The sequence below is a fragment of the Salmo trutta genome, chromosome 8 (assembly GCF_901001165.1).
Source record: "Salmo trutta chromosome 8, fSalTru1.1, whole genome shotgun sequence".
Taxonomy (NCBI): Eukaryota; Metazoa; Chordata; class Actinopteri; order Salmoniformes; family Salmonidae; genus Salmo; species Salmo trutta.
This window is the reverse complement of record NC_042964.1, coordinates 36904902-36923718: the sequence shown is the minus strand read 5'-3', so window position 1 is coordinate 36923718 and position 18817 is coordinate 36904902. Positions and strand designations below refer to the sequence as shown.

General features: G+C 44.3%; 1 protein-coding gene across 2 annotated transcripts in view; it reads left to right on the top strand.

Moving 5' to 3' along the window:
• The window catches only part of kcnd2 (potassium voltage-gated channel, Shal-related subfamily, member 2), a 159445-nt gene that overhangs the window by 106526 nt on the left and 34102 nt on the right, over positions 1-18817 (top strand). The gene's annotated exons all lie outside the window — the stretch shown is intronic.

Sequence of the window (18817 nt, the reverse complement as noted above, 5' to 3'; positions counted from 1 at the left end):
TGTGTGTGTGCGTACCTGTCTGTGTGCGTGCGTGTGTGTGTGCGCATGTGTGTGCATGGAATGGTTCAGTCGTAGGCGGTAAATTAGCTTTATGTTAATTGGATAAAAGCTTATTAATGGTCTTAACACTGGGGAGATGATTAGGGTTGGTATGTGTGTCGAGATTCATTTGAATGCATCCTAGATAATCTTAAGGTACGCTGGTTAGTCTGTATCAGTGTGTGTGTGTGTGTGTGTTTCTTTGTGTGTGTGTGTGTTAGGTGTGTGTGAATCGATGCAGAGGAAGGCAGGGGATGGTGATAAAGCACATCTCTTTCTCTACCACTTTTTCCTTCACTCTTTCTCTCGTCCACCTGTCTCCCTGTCACCTTCCAATACACACACACACACACACACACACACCACCAGTGTCTCTGGCACAGGCTAAAAATAGAACACTGGACCCATCTCAATGGTTTGGTGTCACTGTAGAAAACTGTGAGTTGGAGAGACTGAGAGATACACTAGGTCAGGTATTCCCAAACTGGGGTACGCAATGCTGTCGGGGGTACGCTGGGATAAAAATGTTCTTCATATTTTCAAACAGTCCATTTATATTTCCAATGGGGCTATACATTTGGGTGAGGTTTTTCTCTCGCCTTAGTAGCCTCGTTTCCCTGCCAATAATACAATTAAACCTAGTGTTCAGCGAAATAACAACACAATGTCAAATACAAGTAGCCTAGTCAAATAATTAACATCCAATCACATTAACCGTTACTCTCTGGCGGGAATTCCACTAACGGTCTGTATGAAGCCAAATGTAGCTGCTGCTCATTCCGTTTGCTCAAAAATTGATGAATGATTAAAAAATAGAGACACATACCAGCTCTACTGGTAGTACTGCTACTACCAGCAGTACTACACCTGCACCTGTTGATGACACAAGTTCTTCTGCTTCCACAAGCACATCCAATGCTAGCATCAGTAATTCTACATTTGTTGTTAGCCCAGCTAGCATGGACATGAAGAGCTACTGCCCCCTTACCTGGGAAAGCACCGAATAGCAGACAGGGACTTTGGACCATCGAAGACGCGCAAATATGATGAGAACTACATTGACTTGGGTTTCACTTATACTGGGAGTAGTGCCTTTCCTCAGCCACAGTGTGTTATATGTGCAAAACTACTATCTCACAACTCGATGAAACCTTCACTCTTGTGCAGACATTTAGAAACAAAACATGCCAACTTGAAAAATAAGCCAGTGGAGTTTTTTGAGCGAGAATTAAGACTTAATAAGAAGGGACTAGAAGCGTCTTATATTGTGAGCTACCGAGTGGCTAGGACAGGCAAGCCCCATACTATTGTGGAGGACTTAATTCTTCCTGCTGCCGCGGATATGGCTGGGACAATGCTGGGGGAAAAGGCCAAAAAAACTATACACACAATGCCTTCATCAAACAACACTGTTTCACAACGCATCAGTGACATGGCAGGAGATGCTTTGAAACAGTTACTGCTTCGTATACAAGCCAGTAAATTCTATGCGTTACAGCTGGATGAGTCAACAAACATGGAGGGCCTGGCACAACTCCTGGTATATGTCCATTATGCTCATGGGGGGTCAATTAAGGATGACATCCTCTTCTGCAAACCACTGGAAACCAGGACAACAGGAGAGGATATTTTTAAAGTACTGTACAGCTTTGTGATATCAAATGGACTTTGGTGGTCAAGATGTGTTGGTATCTGTACTGATGGCGCAAAAGCCATGACAGGGAGACATAGCGGAGTGGTAATGCGCGTGCAAGCAGTTGCTCCCGACGCCACTTGGGTACACTGCAGCATCCACTGAGAGGCTCTTGGTTCCAAAAGAATGCCTGACAGCTTGAAAGACGTTTTGGACACTACAGAGAAAGTGGTTAACTTTGTTTAAGCAAGGCCCCTGAACTCTCGTGTATTTTCTGCACTATGCAATGATATGGGCAGCGACCATGTAATGTTTTTACAACATACAGAAGTGCACTGGTTATCAAGGGGCAAAGTAATGACACATTTTTTTGAATTGAGAGACAAGCTTAAAGTTCTCTTTACTGAACATAATTTTAATTTGTCTGACCGCTTGCATGATGACGAGTTTCTCACATGACTGGTCTATCTGGGTGATGTTTTTCTCGCCTGAATGATCTGAATCTAGGATTACAGGGACTCTCCGCAACTATATTCAATGTGTGGGACATAATTGAGGCTATGATTAAGAATTTGGAGCTCTTCTCTGTCTGCATTAACAAGAACAACACACAGGTTTTTCCATCATTGTATGATTTTTTTGTTTGCAAATTAACTCAATCTTACGGACAATGTCAAATGTGATATAGCGAAACACCTGAGTGAGTTGGGTGCACAATTACACAGGTACTTTCCCGGATGACACAAACAACTGGATCCGTTATCCATTTCATGCCCTGCCTCCAGTCAACTTTCTGATATCTGAACAAGAGAGCCTCATCGAAATTACAACAAGCGGTTCTGTGAAAATTGAATTTAAACCAGAAGCCAGTGCCAGTTGCTTGTTCTCAGAGTATCCTGCCTTGGCAAATCACACTGTTAAGACACTGATGCCCTTTGCAACCACGTACCTATGTGAGAGTGGATTCTCCGCCCTCACTGGCATGAAAACGAAATACAGGCACAGACTGTGTGTGGAAAATGATTTAAGACTGAGATTCTCTCCAATACAACCAAACATTGCAGAGTTATGTGCATCCTTTCAAGCACACCCTTCTCATTAACCTGTGGTGAGTTATTCACAATTTTTGATGAACAAATACGGTTTTATATGTAAGATGGCTAAATAAAGAGCAAAACTATTGATTATTATTATATTATTATGTGTGCCCTGGTCCTATAAGAGCTCTTTGTCACTTCCCATGAGCCGGGTTGTGACAAAAACTCACTCATTCTTATGTTTAATAAATATATCGTATAGTGTGTGTGTGGCAGGCTTAAAATGATGGCAAAAAACAACATTTGAGAGTGTGCTGACCCTGGTGCTAGAGGGGGTACACAGCTGGAGGTTGAATGTTTGAAGGGGTACGGGACTATAAAAAGTTTGGGGACCACTGCACTAGGTAATATAGATTAAATGGTAGAATAGAAAAAGAGGGGGACAAAGAGAGAGATGGACAGAGAAAGAGAGATAGATCCACAGAATGTGCTGTAACTGTTGATGAGATAATGTCAGAGGGCTCAGTGTACTCTGCTTTGCCCACATCAGCCTGTAGATTAGGGATTCATGTTCTCCTGAAAAAAGTTTCAATACCGGGGGCCTCCCTCCCGAGCGGCTGCACTGCTTGAGGCGTCACTACAGATCCGGATTCGATCCTGGGCTGTGCCGCAGCCGGCCGCGACTGGTAGACCCATGAGGCGACGCACAATTGGCCCAGCGTCGTCCGGGTTAGGAGAGGAGTTGGCCGGCCGGGATGTCCTTGTCCTTTCTCGCTCTACTGACTCCTGTGGTGGACCGGGCTCATGCACACGGACACTGTCGCCAGTTGTTTCCTCCAACACATTGTTGCGGCTGTCTTGTGAGCAGTGTGTCAAGAAGCAGTGCGGCTTGGCAGGGTCGTGTTTCGGAGGACGCATGGCTCTCGACCTTGGCCTCTCCCGAGTCCGTACAGGAGTTGTAGCGATGGGACAAGACTGTAACTGCCAATTGGGGAGAAAAAGGGGTAAAAAATTAGAATAAAAAAAATACCAGGAATAATTCATATTTAACCCGAGAGTCCTGGGAAATACTGCAAAAATCGGAAGTCCCCATTTAAAGCGTTTAAAACCAATATATGGTCACTCAGGGTTCTCCCAAAATCAGATTTTTGCTGCACCACATTGCGTCTTGCCTGCACCACTATTAAAACATTTCACAGCAAGTGAAACTGATGCTTAGTAATGATAGAGTAACTTTGATCGCCAATGATTTTGTTGTGAATTGCCAAGCAGGAGTTCATAAATTCAGTTTCATCATGTTCCTCAATCAATTCAGAGCATTTCAGTAGTAGGCTAGGCCTAGGCTATCTCGAGACAGAGCGCTCCATGGGTAGGCTATAGCGTTTTCGACTTTGTAACGGCAGTCAAACAAAAGTCAAATGACAAAAGTTGCTAAGCTTGCTAGCCTTTTCACACGTACCAACAAACGGCTGTGATTATACTACAGTGGTCCCTGAAGCGTACGCTCAAACTGGTGTGATTAGAACGCTTATTTAGAACGTCCAGTTTCGATTGACGCAACAGTCAGCATTTGAGCTGGCCACACAGTTTTTTTTCACAGAAACATTTTGCACAAACACAGTCCTTACAAAGTTACAAAAAATGTCCAGAATGGGAGCAGTTTATTTTTGGATGCAATGTTCAGACATTCACATAAGTAGCTACAGCATAACACAACCATCCAAACTGGAAAATGTAGTCTACATTTGTCCTTGCGCTAACTGAGGAAAGATTGACGTAACACAAATGGTCATATTTTTTGAACTCTTGGCTGACAGAAACTACAATATGAATTAGCTAATATTAATTACTATTTATAATGAAATCACATCATGGGTGAGCTTACCATTGATCTAAATAATTGAGTAAAACACTTTCTAGAAATCGAAAGTAATCCGACGATGGGTAGTTTGTGCATGCCGCCATGTTTGTTTTTTCAAATCAACCAAAGATAATAAGAGGAGACAAGATGAGTTTGGTCTGTTTATAGTATGCATTTTGAAAGGGGGTGTGTCATCTATGATCATTCACATCCCTTCATTCACTTCCGGAAGTTTACCCGAAAGATGAGTGAACCATTCCTTCACCTCATTATAACATATTTGGTCTGACCGACGTTTACGTGACACCCAGAAAGCATTGTATAATGTCAACAAACATGGCGCCACACATAGCTGGCAAATAGCTTAGCATTAGCTCATTATAATCAGTACAACCTTCAAAAAAGTATTTTACACACATCATAGGTGTCCATTACAATCTATGCAATAATCAGAATGCGTTATTTGTCACCAGTACTTGAAAACATGTAAATAAAACTGTAAATACAGTATGCTCCATACATACATACATACATACATACATACATACATACATACATACATACATACATACATACATACATACATACATACATACATACATACATACTGTAAAATAAGGAACTTACTTTGATAGGAACGCACACATGTCCAAAGTTATTATTTTTAAGGAAAACAACAAGGAAGGCAATGCGAGCGCCAGCCAGAAAATGTTCCAATTCGTGCATACTTGATCTGTGCAAACATTGGTGAAGTGCGTGGGCTCTCCTCGAAGAGAGAAGTTTGTCCGGCTCAGTAAAGCCTCAAACATAAATTGTCCGCAACGCTGAAATGGGCTACTTCTATGTGAATTAATGAGGTGGCGGAACACACCTCAATTCAAACTGTTGTTAGAAAATACAACTTGTTCGAAAATAATTTGAAATTGAAAAGTTAAAACATAACCTATAATTAGCAGGCAGCGCAGGTTAACAGTCCTGTTGTGTAACAAACACATTTTGGAACAGTGAGTGCATTCTGACATCACGTTCATAAAACAACTCTGCTGGGGTGGCGGATAGAGATATTTGGAACTCACGTATGAAAAGGATAGATAACCTCCAACGAATGACATAATATCTCCTATTTGGCTAAATCGAGTTGATTATTATACAGATAGCAGATCAGCTCATGAATATACAGACAGAGATTCAGTAAAACAAAATCACATTGACTGATTATCAGACAAGTCATAGGCTTTTGGTCGGGAGTACGACAGGCTAATACACGAGTGAAGAGCAAAATCCACTTGTATTACATGCCAGCAAAATGTTCTGCTAAGCTAATATATGAGCGAACTAAAATAAAGATGATCGTTAGCAGTCACCTCAACTTAGCTAAAATTTCCACAGCCTAATTGTTACCATATATCCAAATGGAGATTCAGTGAAAACAAAGATCTGATATTGATTGATTTATCAAGAGGAGTCCCACACGCTTGTCTCAAAGCAGCGCGATGGCACTGTCCCAATGAAAACGGCGCTGAAATGAGCATCTAAATGACCACACATGACTATTACTTGAAATTAGTATAACAGTTATATCCAACCTGATTGGATAATGTGCTTTCTGATTTTTTTGCCAATCTGCTGCTGCACATGTTGTGTATTTTGTGGAATTGCGTTAGCACGACATTGGGGGGAAAGTGTTGTAATTTCCCGGGTCTTGTCATTAAATTTTTTCAGAAAATGTGAAGAGTGTTCCCGGGACAGTCCCTGGATCCCGGTTACCCGTCTTAATCCCTGCTGTAGATATAATAGATGAACAGTCAATAGGCATAACACCATCCACTCATTATTGAACAAGACTGGACACACAAACACACAAGCAAAGCAGACAAGATTGAGTTTGATTGCTAGTCTAGACTGAAAACCAGATGGACAGACAAACAGTGTGACACACTATGGTGCCCTGTCCCCTGGTTAAGCCAGAGGAGCAGAGGCAGAGCATGTTTTCAATTACAGCTCCCTCCATCTCTCCTCTTTACACTAACACTGGATTAGGACCATGGTATGTCTGACAATGCCCTGTTACGTCAACTCAGACTAGGAGAGAGAAATCCCCATACTGCCGCTGCCCTCCTCTCCTCTACTCCTCGCTGGGTGTGTGTGTGTGAACATCTGTCCTTGCCATCCAGGGAGAGACAATGTCTAGGTTTTGATTTGTGTGAGTGGGAAGGCTTATCACTAACACAGCAACATGCTGCACCGTTACACACAGTCAGGTACACACATTGACGTTATGTCCCCAGGTAGCCTCAGTAATGTTACCCTCTCATTACCCTCCATCATTCTGGAGGTAATGTGTCAATCCATCATTCTCTCCTTTCTTTCTTTTCTTCCCTCTCTACTGTGAGTGTTAATGTAAGAGAGAGAGAGAAGAGAGAGAGAACATAGCGATTAGACCAAACTGCCCAGGGGCTTCTACTTACTGTGGACCCTAATTGCCTGTATGTGTGTGTGTGTGTGTGTGTGTGTGTGTGTGTGTGTGTGTGTGTGTGTGTGTGTGTGTGTGTGTGTGTGTGTGTGTGTGTGTGTGTGTGTGTGTGTGTTGGTTGGTTGGTTGGTTCTTCTATTATTGTGGGGACCTAAAGTCCCTAAAAGTCAAATCAAATCAAATCAAATTTATTTATATAGCCCTTCGTATATCAGCTGAAATCTCAAAGTGCTGTACAAAAACCCAGCCTAAAACCCCAAACAGCAAGCAATGCATGTGAAAGAAGCACGGTGGCTAGGAAAAACTCCCTAGGAAAAACTCCCTAGAAAGGCCAAAAACCTAGGAAGAAACCTAGAGAGGAACCAGGCTATGAGGGGTGGCCAGTCCTCTTCTAGCTGTGCCGGGTGGATATTATAACAGAACATGGTCAAGATGTTAAAATGTTCATAAATGACCAGCATGGTCAAATAATAATAATCATAGTAGTTGTCGAGGGTGCAACAAGCACGTCCGGTGAACAGGTCAGGGTTCCGTAGCCGCAGGCAGAACAGTTGAAACTGGAGCAGCAGCATGGCCAGGTGGACTGGGGACAGCAAGGAGTCATCATGCCAGGTAGTCCCGTGGCATGGTCCTAGGGCTCAGGTCCTCCGAGAGAAAGAAAGAAAGAGACAAAGAGAGTATTAGAGAGAGCATATTTAAATTCACACAGGACACCGGATAAGACAAGAGAATACTCCAGATGTAACAGACTGACCCTAGCCCCCCGACACATAAACTACTGCAGCATAAATACTGGAGGCTGAGACAGGAGGGATCAGAAGACACTGTGGCCCCATCCGATGATACCCCCGGACAGGGCCAAACAGGCAGGATATAACCCCACCCACTTTGCCAAAGCACAGCCCCCACACCACTAGAGGGATGTCTACAACCACCAACTTACCGTCCGAAGACAAGGCCGAGTATAGCCCACGAAATCTCCGCCATGGCACAACCCAAGGGGGGGCGCCAACCCAGACAGGAAGACCACGTCAGTGACTCAACCCACTCAAGTGACGCACCCCTCCCATGGACGGCATGGAAGAACACCAGTAAGTCAGTGACTCAGCCCCTGTAATAGGGTTAGAGGCAGAGAATCCCAGTGGTAAGAGGGGAACCGGCCAGGCAGAGACAGCAAGGGTGGTTCGTTGCTCCAGCCTTTCCGTTCACCTTCACACTCCTGGGCCAGACTATACTTAATCATAGGACCTACTGAAGAGATAAGTCTTCAGTAAAGACTTAAAGGTTGAGACTGAGTCTGCGTCTCTCACATGGGTAGGCAGACCATTCCATAAAAATGGAGCTCTATAGGAGAAAGCCCTACCTCCAGCCATTTGCTTAGAAATTCTAGGGACAATTAGGAGGCCTGCGTCTTGTGACCGTAGCGTACGTGTAGGTATGTACGGCAGGACCAAATCGGAAAGAAAGTCCCCACAAGGATAGTGGAACAAGGACAATTCTCCCTCGTGGGGACATTTCCCAAATCCCCACAAAGAAAAATGCTATTTTAGAGGTTAGGTTTATGGTTAGAATTAGGTTTGGGGTTAAGGTTAGGGGTTAGGTTTAAGATTAGGGGTTAGGGAAAAAAAGTATTTTAATGAATGGGAATCAATTGTTTGATCCCCACAAGGATAGTAAGAAAAATGTGTGTGTGTGTGCGTGCGTGCGTGTGTTTGTTCGTGTCAGGATCCAGTAGTGACAGGTTGACATGGTTTAGTGCTAAATGGGCCGTCCTTCCTCCGTCAGTCAGACTAATAAAGGGAGAGAGAGGTAACTATTTATGACCACTGTACTAGCAGAGATAGGAAGCGAAGGGAGACAGCTAGGAATAAGAGGATGAACCCCTTTGTGACTAATACTCCATATCCTTTCACACAGATCTCCAGTTCCAGAGGTATAGTTACAGTAGAGAATATAGAATTACTCCACCAGGCAGAAAGCTGATGGGTTCATAGTATCTAATTCACTTCTAACACGCTATATCTGAGAGAAGTTCAGCATGGACTCAACAGCGTGTAGTCTGTGATGCTATACCTGATAGATAGACTGTGGACAGATGCATGGTGTGTGTGTATCTGTCCTCTTCCTGTCTCTACCACTGGGCCAGTCAGTTCTGATAGATGCCCAGCGTATGGACTCTGGCCAGCAGGAAGGCTCTGGGCATATGTTCTGCCTCAACCCCCCACATTCAGATCAGACACCTCCTTTTTCTTCTCCTTTTTAGCTCTCTCCTTGTGAAGCAGAGCTTGATGGGTAGGTGAGAGAGAGAGAGAGCACGAGAGATAGAGAGGAGAGGGAGAGAGTGAGAACGAGAGAGAGGGGAGAGGGGAGAGGGAGAGGGAGCGAGATGGGGAGAGAATGGAGGAGAGAGAGAGGGAGAGAGAATGGAGGAGAGAGAGAGTAGTAGAGAGCAAGAGGAGTAGAGAGATAGAAAGTAGGAGAGAGAGAAGAAAGAGGAGAGAGAGAGAACAGTCTGCAGCACCCGGCCTCACCCTATTAGAATCTGAAGTCAAATGTCTACTGTTTGCTGTTTGCTGATGATCTGGTGCTTCTGTCCCCAACCAAGGAGGGCCTACAGCATCACCTAGACCTTCTGCACAGATTCTGTCAGACCTGGGCCCTGACAGTAAATCTCAGTAAGACAAAAATAATGGTGTTCCAAAAAAGGTCCAGTTGCCAGAACCACAAATACAAATTCCATCTAGACACCGTTGCCCTAGAGCACACAAAAAACTACACATACCTCGGCCTAAACATCAGCACCACAGGTAACTTCCACAAAGCTGTGAACGATCTGAGAGACAAGGCAAGAAGGGTCTTCTATGCTATCGAAAGGGACATAAAATTTGACATACCAAATAGGATTTGGCTAAAAATACTTGAATCGGTTATAGAACCCATTGCCCTTTATGGTTGTGAGGTCTGAGGTCCGCTCACCAACCAAGAATTCACAAAATGGGACAAACACCAAATTGAGACTCCGCATGCAGAATTCTGCGAACATATCCTCCGCTTACAATGTAAAACACCAAATAATGCATACAGAGCATAATTAGGCTGATGCCCGCTAATTATCAAAATCCAGAAAAGAGCCATTCAATTCTACAACCAACTAAAAGGAAGTGATTCCCAAACCTTCCATAAAAAAGCAGTCACCTAAAGAGAAATGAACCTGGAGAAGAGCACCCTAAGCAAGCTGATCCTGGGGCTCTGTTCACAAACACAAACCGACCCCACAGAGCCCCAGGACAGCAAACTAGACCTAACCAAATCATGAGAAAATAAAAAGATCATTACTTGACACATTGGAAAGAATTTACAAATTACCTGACCATTGTGACTGACCCAAAATTAAGGAAATCTATGACTACAGTATGTACAGACTCAGTGAGAATAGCCTTGCTATTGAGAAAGGCCGCCGAAGGCAGACCTGGCTCTCAAGAGAAGACAGGCTATGTGCACACTGCCCACAAAATGAGGTGGAGACTGAGCTGCACTTCCTAACCTCCTGCCAAAAGTATGACCATATTAGAGACACATATTTCCCTCAGATTACACAGACCCACAATGAATTTGAAAACAAATCCAATTTTGATAAACTCCCATATCTGTTGGGGGCAATCACAGCAGCAAGAAAACATTGTGACCTGTTGCGACAAGAAGAAGATACACCTATATTTATGTTCCCTTCGGTACTTTACCTATTTGTGTAACCTTTATTTAACTAGACAAGTCAGGGGAACAGGGGGTTAACTGCCTTGTTCATGGGCAGAACGACAGATTTTTAGCTTGTCAGCTTGGGGATTTGATCCAGCAACCTTTTGGTTACTGGCCCAACGCTCTAACGCTCTAACCACTAGGCTACCTGCCTCCCCTTTTAGAACTTTTGTGAGTGTAATGTTCATTTGTTCATTTGTTTTTGTTTATTTCACTTTTGTTTATCTTTTTCCATTGCTTTGACAATGTAGACATGTTTCCCATGCCAATAAAGCCCTTCAATTGAATTGAGAGACAGAGAGAGACTGAGAGAGAGAGAGATAGAGAGAGGAGGTAACACGACTCAGGACGAGACCCAGATGCAGATACAGGAGGCAGACAGTTCGAATCTCAGATGTTTATTATGAAGCAGTGGGCAGGCAAACAGCAGGTCCAGGGCAGGCAGAGGTCAGTAATCCAAGGCAGCATCAATCAGGGACAGAACAGCAGGTAGGCTCCGGGTCAGGGCAGGCAGAATGGTCAGAACCGGGAGGACGAGAACACAGAAACTAGAGGTACGGGAAAACACGCTGGTAAGACTTGACAAGATGAACTGGAAAATGGGAGACACCTGGTGGAGGGTGGAGACAAGCACAAGACAGATGAAACAGAACAGGGTGTGACAGGAGGAGAGAGAGAGAGAGAGAGAGAGAGAGAGAGAGAGAGACACCTCGAGGTAGAGAGAGGAATGGAGCTCTGTACAAGGTACAAGGTCAGTGAGTGTGTAGCGAGAGCTCTGTTCCATTTCAAACCAAGCTGCTCACACCACATAACCCTCACTCAGTGTTCACTAGCCCGATACACACACATATGGACACACACACACGTTTCGGCTCTAATTCACTCAGAACTAGTCAGGGGAAGCCGTTCTGTCACATTCTGTCTTTGCTGCCAGGCCCGTCTCTATGACACGATGTGGGAGTAGATGAACTTTCCAGATCAGTGCATCATGAGCCCATGGCCAGGGAAAAACTGATTGGATTTACCCACCATGTGGCGTCAGAACACCTCGGAGACACACACACACACATACACATGTACACACATGCACACACACACACTATCCATTGCATCATTGATTCTTAGTTTAGCTCAGCTCACCTCACAGTTCATTGATTCTAACCACACACATCCGCTGTGCACCAGCTCCAATATGACTGATCTTGTACCTGTTGTGACCTCGTCCTCACAGCCAGGCAGTATGTGATGCATGACAATGCAACTGATCCAGGGACAGCCTGTTTTCGTTGACATCTGTGACCTTTCCCCTTGGTCAGGCACATTTGCCATTGGTTACATTGAGCTGAAAGGACGTTATAATGCAGGGCATTATCAGGCATATACAAACATAATTCCCATGTTTGTATACAGCGGCTTACAATGTTTGGAAATTTTGGCTTATTGAGTGAACTGTGAATGTTCCTTTGTGTTATTCCCATAGACGTTCACAAGCACGGCCAGACAGGGCCAGACTGGGATGGATTTATCAGGCTTTAAAGTGCAGAGTTCAGAGTGCAGCTATTTATTTGTGTTTATGTGACCTTTATGTAACCAAGAAGTGTGTGTATGTATGTATGTATGTATGTATGTATGTATGTATGTATGTATGTATGTATGTATGGGTATGTATGTGTGTGTGTATGTATGTATGTATGGGTATGTATGGGTGTGTGTGTGTGTGTGTGTGTGTGTGTGTGTGTGTGTGTGTTCGTGTGTGTTCGTGTGTGTGTGCGCGTGTGTGCATGTGTTTGCCTCTGCGGTTAGATGTTCAACTGAGACCAGCTTTGGCCCTCTTACAAGAGATGAAGCAGCCAAAAGGCCTTTAGTGGCAAGCTAATTACCATGTCTGATCCCATAGCACTCCAACCAAACAAATGTATGATAATCCTACTCACACACACACACACACACACGCACGCACGCACGCGCGCACACACACACACACACACACACACACACACACACACACACACACACACACACACACACACACACACACACACACACACACACACACACACACACACACACACCACCCAGAGCTTAGCTCTTACAGGTTTCTACTGATATTTTCCGTAAGGTAAGACGTTGACCTTTAGGAAAGCCTGCCATCTTCCTCCCAGATCCCCAGGACCCCTGGTGTGTTTGGGCCGTGTTACCCAGGTGGATGTCAGGTGTGTGTTCCAGGGAAAGCAGGCGAGGTGATGTAACACCACATTCTATAACACTGAAGAACACCTCTCACATTCCCAGGGCAGTCACTACGACCATGGTATCATAACCCAGGGTCTGGTTCCAAACACAGGCAACCCGCCTACTTGCAATGATCTGTCTCATTGTTTGGTTTTAGGAAGCCTCAAAGCCCTCACTCCCCCACATGGTGCAGCAACCCACCAGTGATGGGAAACACAATTCTTTGCCCCAATATGTCTCCCAGATATCTCCCAGTGTTACCAGAGAGCTACCATGGGATCGTCAGTGTCAGTTTGAGACTTTCAAACAAGCTACGGCTGTGCTACATTCTGTCTTCAGCCTACGCCTCAGTCTGGCCCATTTAGATAAAAGCAGAGCGACATCATGGTGTGTTCGAAGAAGGGGATTGATAATGCCATACGGTCATGTTTCTTCATTCTATTACAGCACTTGACTGTTTGCGACCAGGCTCTCAAAAATGGAAAACCCACAGCCAACATCTGAAAGTAATTCCGGTTATTACACTTTGACGGCGTACAAATACATAAAACTCCTTTTGTGTTGCCTAATGAATAAAATATATGATTATAGGCATAAACATGACTGCTCACTGCACTGATTAAACTTTCAGGCGCTCGGTCTGTGTGTGTGTGTGTGTGTGTGTGTGTGTGTGTGTGTGTGTGTGTGTGTGTGTGTGTGTGTGTGTGTGTGTGTGTGTGTGTGTGTGTGTGTGGACCACCTTTGAGGATTTCTCCTCTTCTTTTGTGACACAGAGGCCCTCTGTTAACCTGCTGCCTAGACAGTAAGGTATCAGCTTGCCAGATACATATTATAGGACAACACCTTGGCACTCCTCTCCTGCCTGCTTCCTCTTTCTCTTTCTTTATTCAATCTCTTTTTTCCCTTTCTCTGAAACAGCTGTCCCAAGTGATTCTTCCTAGAAGAAGGCAGCTTCATGCCAGATAGGATCATATGACAATTACTAAGCAAGACCTACCTCTTACTCCCCATTCATCCTCCCCAACACCATCACCATCATGACCTAACTGACAGCCCTGTGGATTGACAGTCTGCAGAGGGTCGTTTCCATTGACTGAGTCAGTGCACTCTACATGTTGTGTACGTTTCAGTGACAGTATTCATGGGCCCCTGATACTATCCGTGTGTAACCCCATCCCCGGGGCCTATAGGAGGAGATTTTCCGAGGGTGTGTGTATGTGTTTGTATGCGTGTGCGTGTGTGTTTGGGACAAATCTGAGTGGACGAGGTGACATTGAATGAGATCTTATCAGGGACGAACAGGCATTGTATCATGCTACGGAGGAAATGTCTAGTAGGGCCGTACGTTTGGCCATCACACACACACAAACCGCAATGACGCAGGCTCATACATACACACATACACAGTCACACACACTGACATACTCTCATTTTATACTCCCTTACAGCCCGGCTTTGTATTTCGCCCAGAGATTGGAGTTAATCAGAAAAGGGTGTGAATTGATGGGCCTTGTAAAATACCCAGCCAGCCACATTGATCTGAGTCAATCCCAGATGTCATTTCTGCTCTGTGAGACAACCTTGGAGGCCATAGGAGCAGACCCCTAAGCTAACAGACAGATTCCATCTGGGTTAGGTTGTTATTGCAGGTGGCAATCTGCTCTCAAGACTGCTCACAGAGATTGTATTTAGCCTGTAATAGTCGATTGTCTTCCTGTGTGTGTGTGTGTGTGTGTGTGTGTGTGTGTGTGTGTGTGTGTGTGTGTGTGTGTGTGTGTGTGTGTGTGTGTGTGCTAAATGGGTCAGAGTGTACTGTATTTGTACAATCACAGCACGTGTAATGACGCTGGCACACAAACACACACACACACACACACACACACACACACACACACACACACCTTACAGATGTTAACCAGCGGGAACTAATCATGGTATACACACAACACACACCTTGCAACCTGAAGATAATGGTGATGGATGGATGACACATCACCCTTGGGGAGGACACACGTGGGCAGGAAGTGGGGGAGGACATTACCAAGCTCTTCCTGCTCTCCTTAGGGTTTCACTGGGGCCTCATTTAAACACTGCTGCTCGCCTTGGTCGATATCATCTATCGATCGACACCCACCCCACCCAGGCAGGTCAGCTGGCATGCGTCTTCCTGGCGATCGACAGGCCAGAGGGAGAGACGGGATAGCTAACAGTCACTGACCTGGAGGAGAATAATTAGCTAGCTGAGGAAAGGCATCCAACGTGGAATAATCCATACCGTTGTTCTGTTCAAACACAGTATGGAACGAGCCCGAAAGACGTACTTCAATCAGGGAGGATTACAATGGTACGGAAATACCATGTTGTTTACCCATCCATAGACAGATAACTGCCAATTCTTGCCAATTCTATCACGCAAAATGTCATAAATAGTGGTGTAAAACGCTGTCTCAAGGGCCGCTCCAGAATCTCCCATAAGTGTTCAATTGGGTTGAGATCTGATGACTGAGATGGCTATGGCATATGGTTTGCATTGTTTTCATGCTCAACCCGTTGTATATATTTCATTTTTTTGTTGTGCGTTTTGCTATTTTGCTATTTGCCTTCATGACTCCTGCATGCTTTGTTGACTATGAAGTTTCTTGTTTACACAACCGTGGGACAGACTGTTTGTTCCCACACTCGTGACTCTGACTCTCTATTAGTTACACAGACTTCTGGCCTCCCATCCTATTCTAACTACCTCTCGCCGGCTTTGTATCCATGTTACCTGATGAAATTGCTGTACAGTATGATCTGGTTGCCATCTAATGCACATTCAGATGTCATAAATCAGCACTGCAGAGCTCTCGCTGTCCTCTGCCATGCCTTGATTGTATTACTGCTGATGATATCTGGAAATGTGCATGTACACCCTGGCCCATCTATTGTTGCTAGCCCCAATTCTGACTTGTGCTCTGATTCAATCCAGATGTGTTGGTCATTACTGAGATGTGGTTAAGGAAGAGTGTTTTGAATACTGATGTTAACCTTTCTGGTTCTAACCTTTTTCAGGCAAGACAAATACAGAGTCCAGGAGGTACAGAGTGGCAGGCAGGCTCAAGGTCAGGGCAGGCAGTCTGGTCATGCAGGTGGGTTCAGAGTCAAGGCAGGCAAGGGTCAAAACCCGGGAGGACTAGCAAAAGAGAGTTAAGAAAAAGCAGGCACACGGAAAAACACACTGGTTGACTTGACAAGACGACCTGGCAAAAGACAAACAGGGAACACCGGAATAAATACCCAGGGACTAATGGGGAAAACGGGTGACACCTGGAGGTGTTTGGAGACAATTACTAGACAGGTGAAACAGATCAGGGCGTGACACTTAAACCACCTGACCAAGTCCTAAAGCAATGGGACTCCATAAATCTTTCTCAGATTATTACCAATCCCACAAGGTATGACACCAAACACCCAGAAAAGGCTACTCTCCTCGATGTTATCCTCATAAATAATCCTGATAGGTATCAATCTGGTGTTTTCTGTAATGACCTTAGTGATCACTGTTTTACAGCCTGTGTTCGTAATGGCTGCTCAGTGAAACGACCTGTCCAGATTTGTCGTAGATGCTTGCTAAAAAAAAATTCATGAGCAAGCCTTCCTTCATGAACTGGCCTCTGTAAAATGGTATAGAATCAGCTTGATCCCTTCTGCTGACGATGCTTGGACCTTCTTTTTTGATATTTTCAGTGGTATTGTTAACAAACACTCCCCCATAAAGAAAATGAGAATTAAAAACAGGTTCAGCCCCTGGTTCGACCGTAATCTTGCGGAGTTACTCGCCCTCAAGAATTGTATTTGGCAAAAGGCTTGGTGCACGCATACTCAGGCTGACTGGCTCTCTTTCAGGCAAATGATAAATAAGTGCACTCAGGCTATCCGGAAGGCCAAAGTTAGTTACTGTAAGGAGCAGTTCTCTCGCTGTGGGTCTAACCCCAAGAAGTTCTGGAAAACGATTTTAAAGACCTGGAGAATAAACCCTCCTCCTCACAGCTGCCCATGTCCCTTAACCTTTTCACACGTACCAACACACGGATGTGATCACTCTACAGTGGTCCCTGTAGCGTACGATCAAACCAGTGTGATTAAAACCCTTATATACAACGATTATTTAGAACGGACAGTTTCGAATGATGCAACAATCAGCATGGCCACACTGTTTTTTCAGAAACATTTTGCACAAACACAGTCCTTACAAAGTTGTCCAGAATGTGAGCCGTTTATTTTTGGATGCAATGTTCTGACATTCACAGAAGTAGCTACAGCATAACACAATAATCCAAACCGAAAAAATGTAGGCTACATTTGTCCTAGCGCTAACTGAGGAAAGATTGACTTAACACAAATGGTCATATTTTTATAACTCTCGGCTGACATAAACTACAATATGAATTAGCTAATATTAATTACTATTTATAATGAAATCACATCATGGGTGAGCTCACCATTATCGAAATAATTGAGTAAAACACTTTCTAGAAATCGAAAGTAATCCGATGGGTATTTTCTGCACACAGCCATGCTTTTTTTCTCACAGAAACCAAAGATAATAAGAGAAGACAAGAGGAGTTTGGTCTGTTTATAGTATGCATGTTGAAGGGGGTGTGTCGTCTACCATCGTTCACATCCCACCATTCACTTCTGAAAGTTCTCAAAAAATGAGTGAACCCTTACTCACCTCATTTTGTTATAACATCTTTAGTCCGACAGACGATTACGTTACACCCAGAATGCATTGTATGTCAACAAACAGGGCTCCACACATAGCTGGAATTAGCTTAGCTCATCATAATCAGTACAATCTTCAAAAAGGTATTTTACACACATAATATGTGCCCATTACAATCTATGCAAGAATCGGAATGCATGATTTGTCAATAGAACTTGAAAATGTGAATAAAACAGTAAATATATAATAATAATAAATATAATTACCACACAAAACATTTTCTGATAATGATTTATTGATACAAGTGACGCATGCAGGCAGTCAATCACATAACCTCTCACTCCCACTCTGAGCCATTCAGTGTTGTTGTTTATGTATGTAGCTAGTGAGCTAAGCTGTAGCATTAGCAACGTCTTTCAAAAGGAGACAAATCCCAAATGTGGAAATTCTGGAGATTTTTTTTATTCTGACAATGATTCTGAGTATGAAAGTCAGGAGCTGCCCTCCAACCTCGTAGCCATTGAGAACCCTGAATCTGAGGACCCATTGTCCACTGACAAAGTCCCAGGTCCCTTTGAAGATGCTGGTGGTGATGGAGGCACACCGACAATGGATGAAGTACAGGAGTTCTGTGGTAGCTGGAAGGCCGCCAGCCATTTCACCCCTCCCAGTCTGGAGTGCAACGCCACTTGCCATTTCCATCTGAGGCAGAGTGCTTCAAGTTGTTTCTGACAGAGGAGCTGGTGGGAGACATAGTAGAGGAGACAAATCGCTATGCCTTGGAACTACAGGAGAAGGGAGAGCCAGGAGTGAGGGGGAAGCTCACTAAATGGGTGACAACCACAATTACTGAAATGTAAACCTTCCTGGTGACAGTCCTTCTCATGGGGATAGTAAACAAGAACTCCCTAAGAGAATACTGGAGCACAGATCCTATGTTTGCAACTCCCTTCTTTGCCACCCTCTTTTCCCCAAAACCGCTTGCTAGTTCTGCTGCGATGCCTGCATTTCGTCAACAATACTACTGCCATCCTAAATGACCCGTTATACAAAATAAGAAATGTTCTTACATGCCTGACAT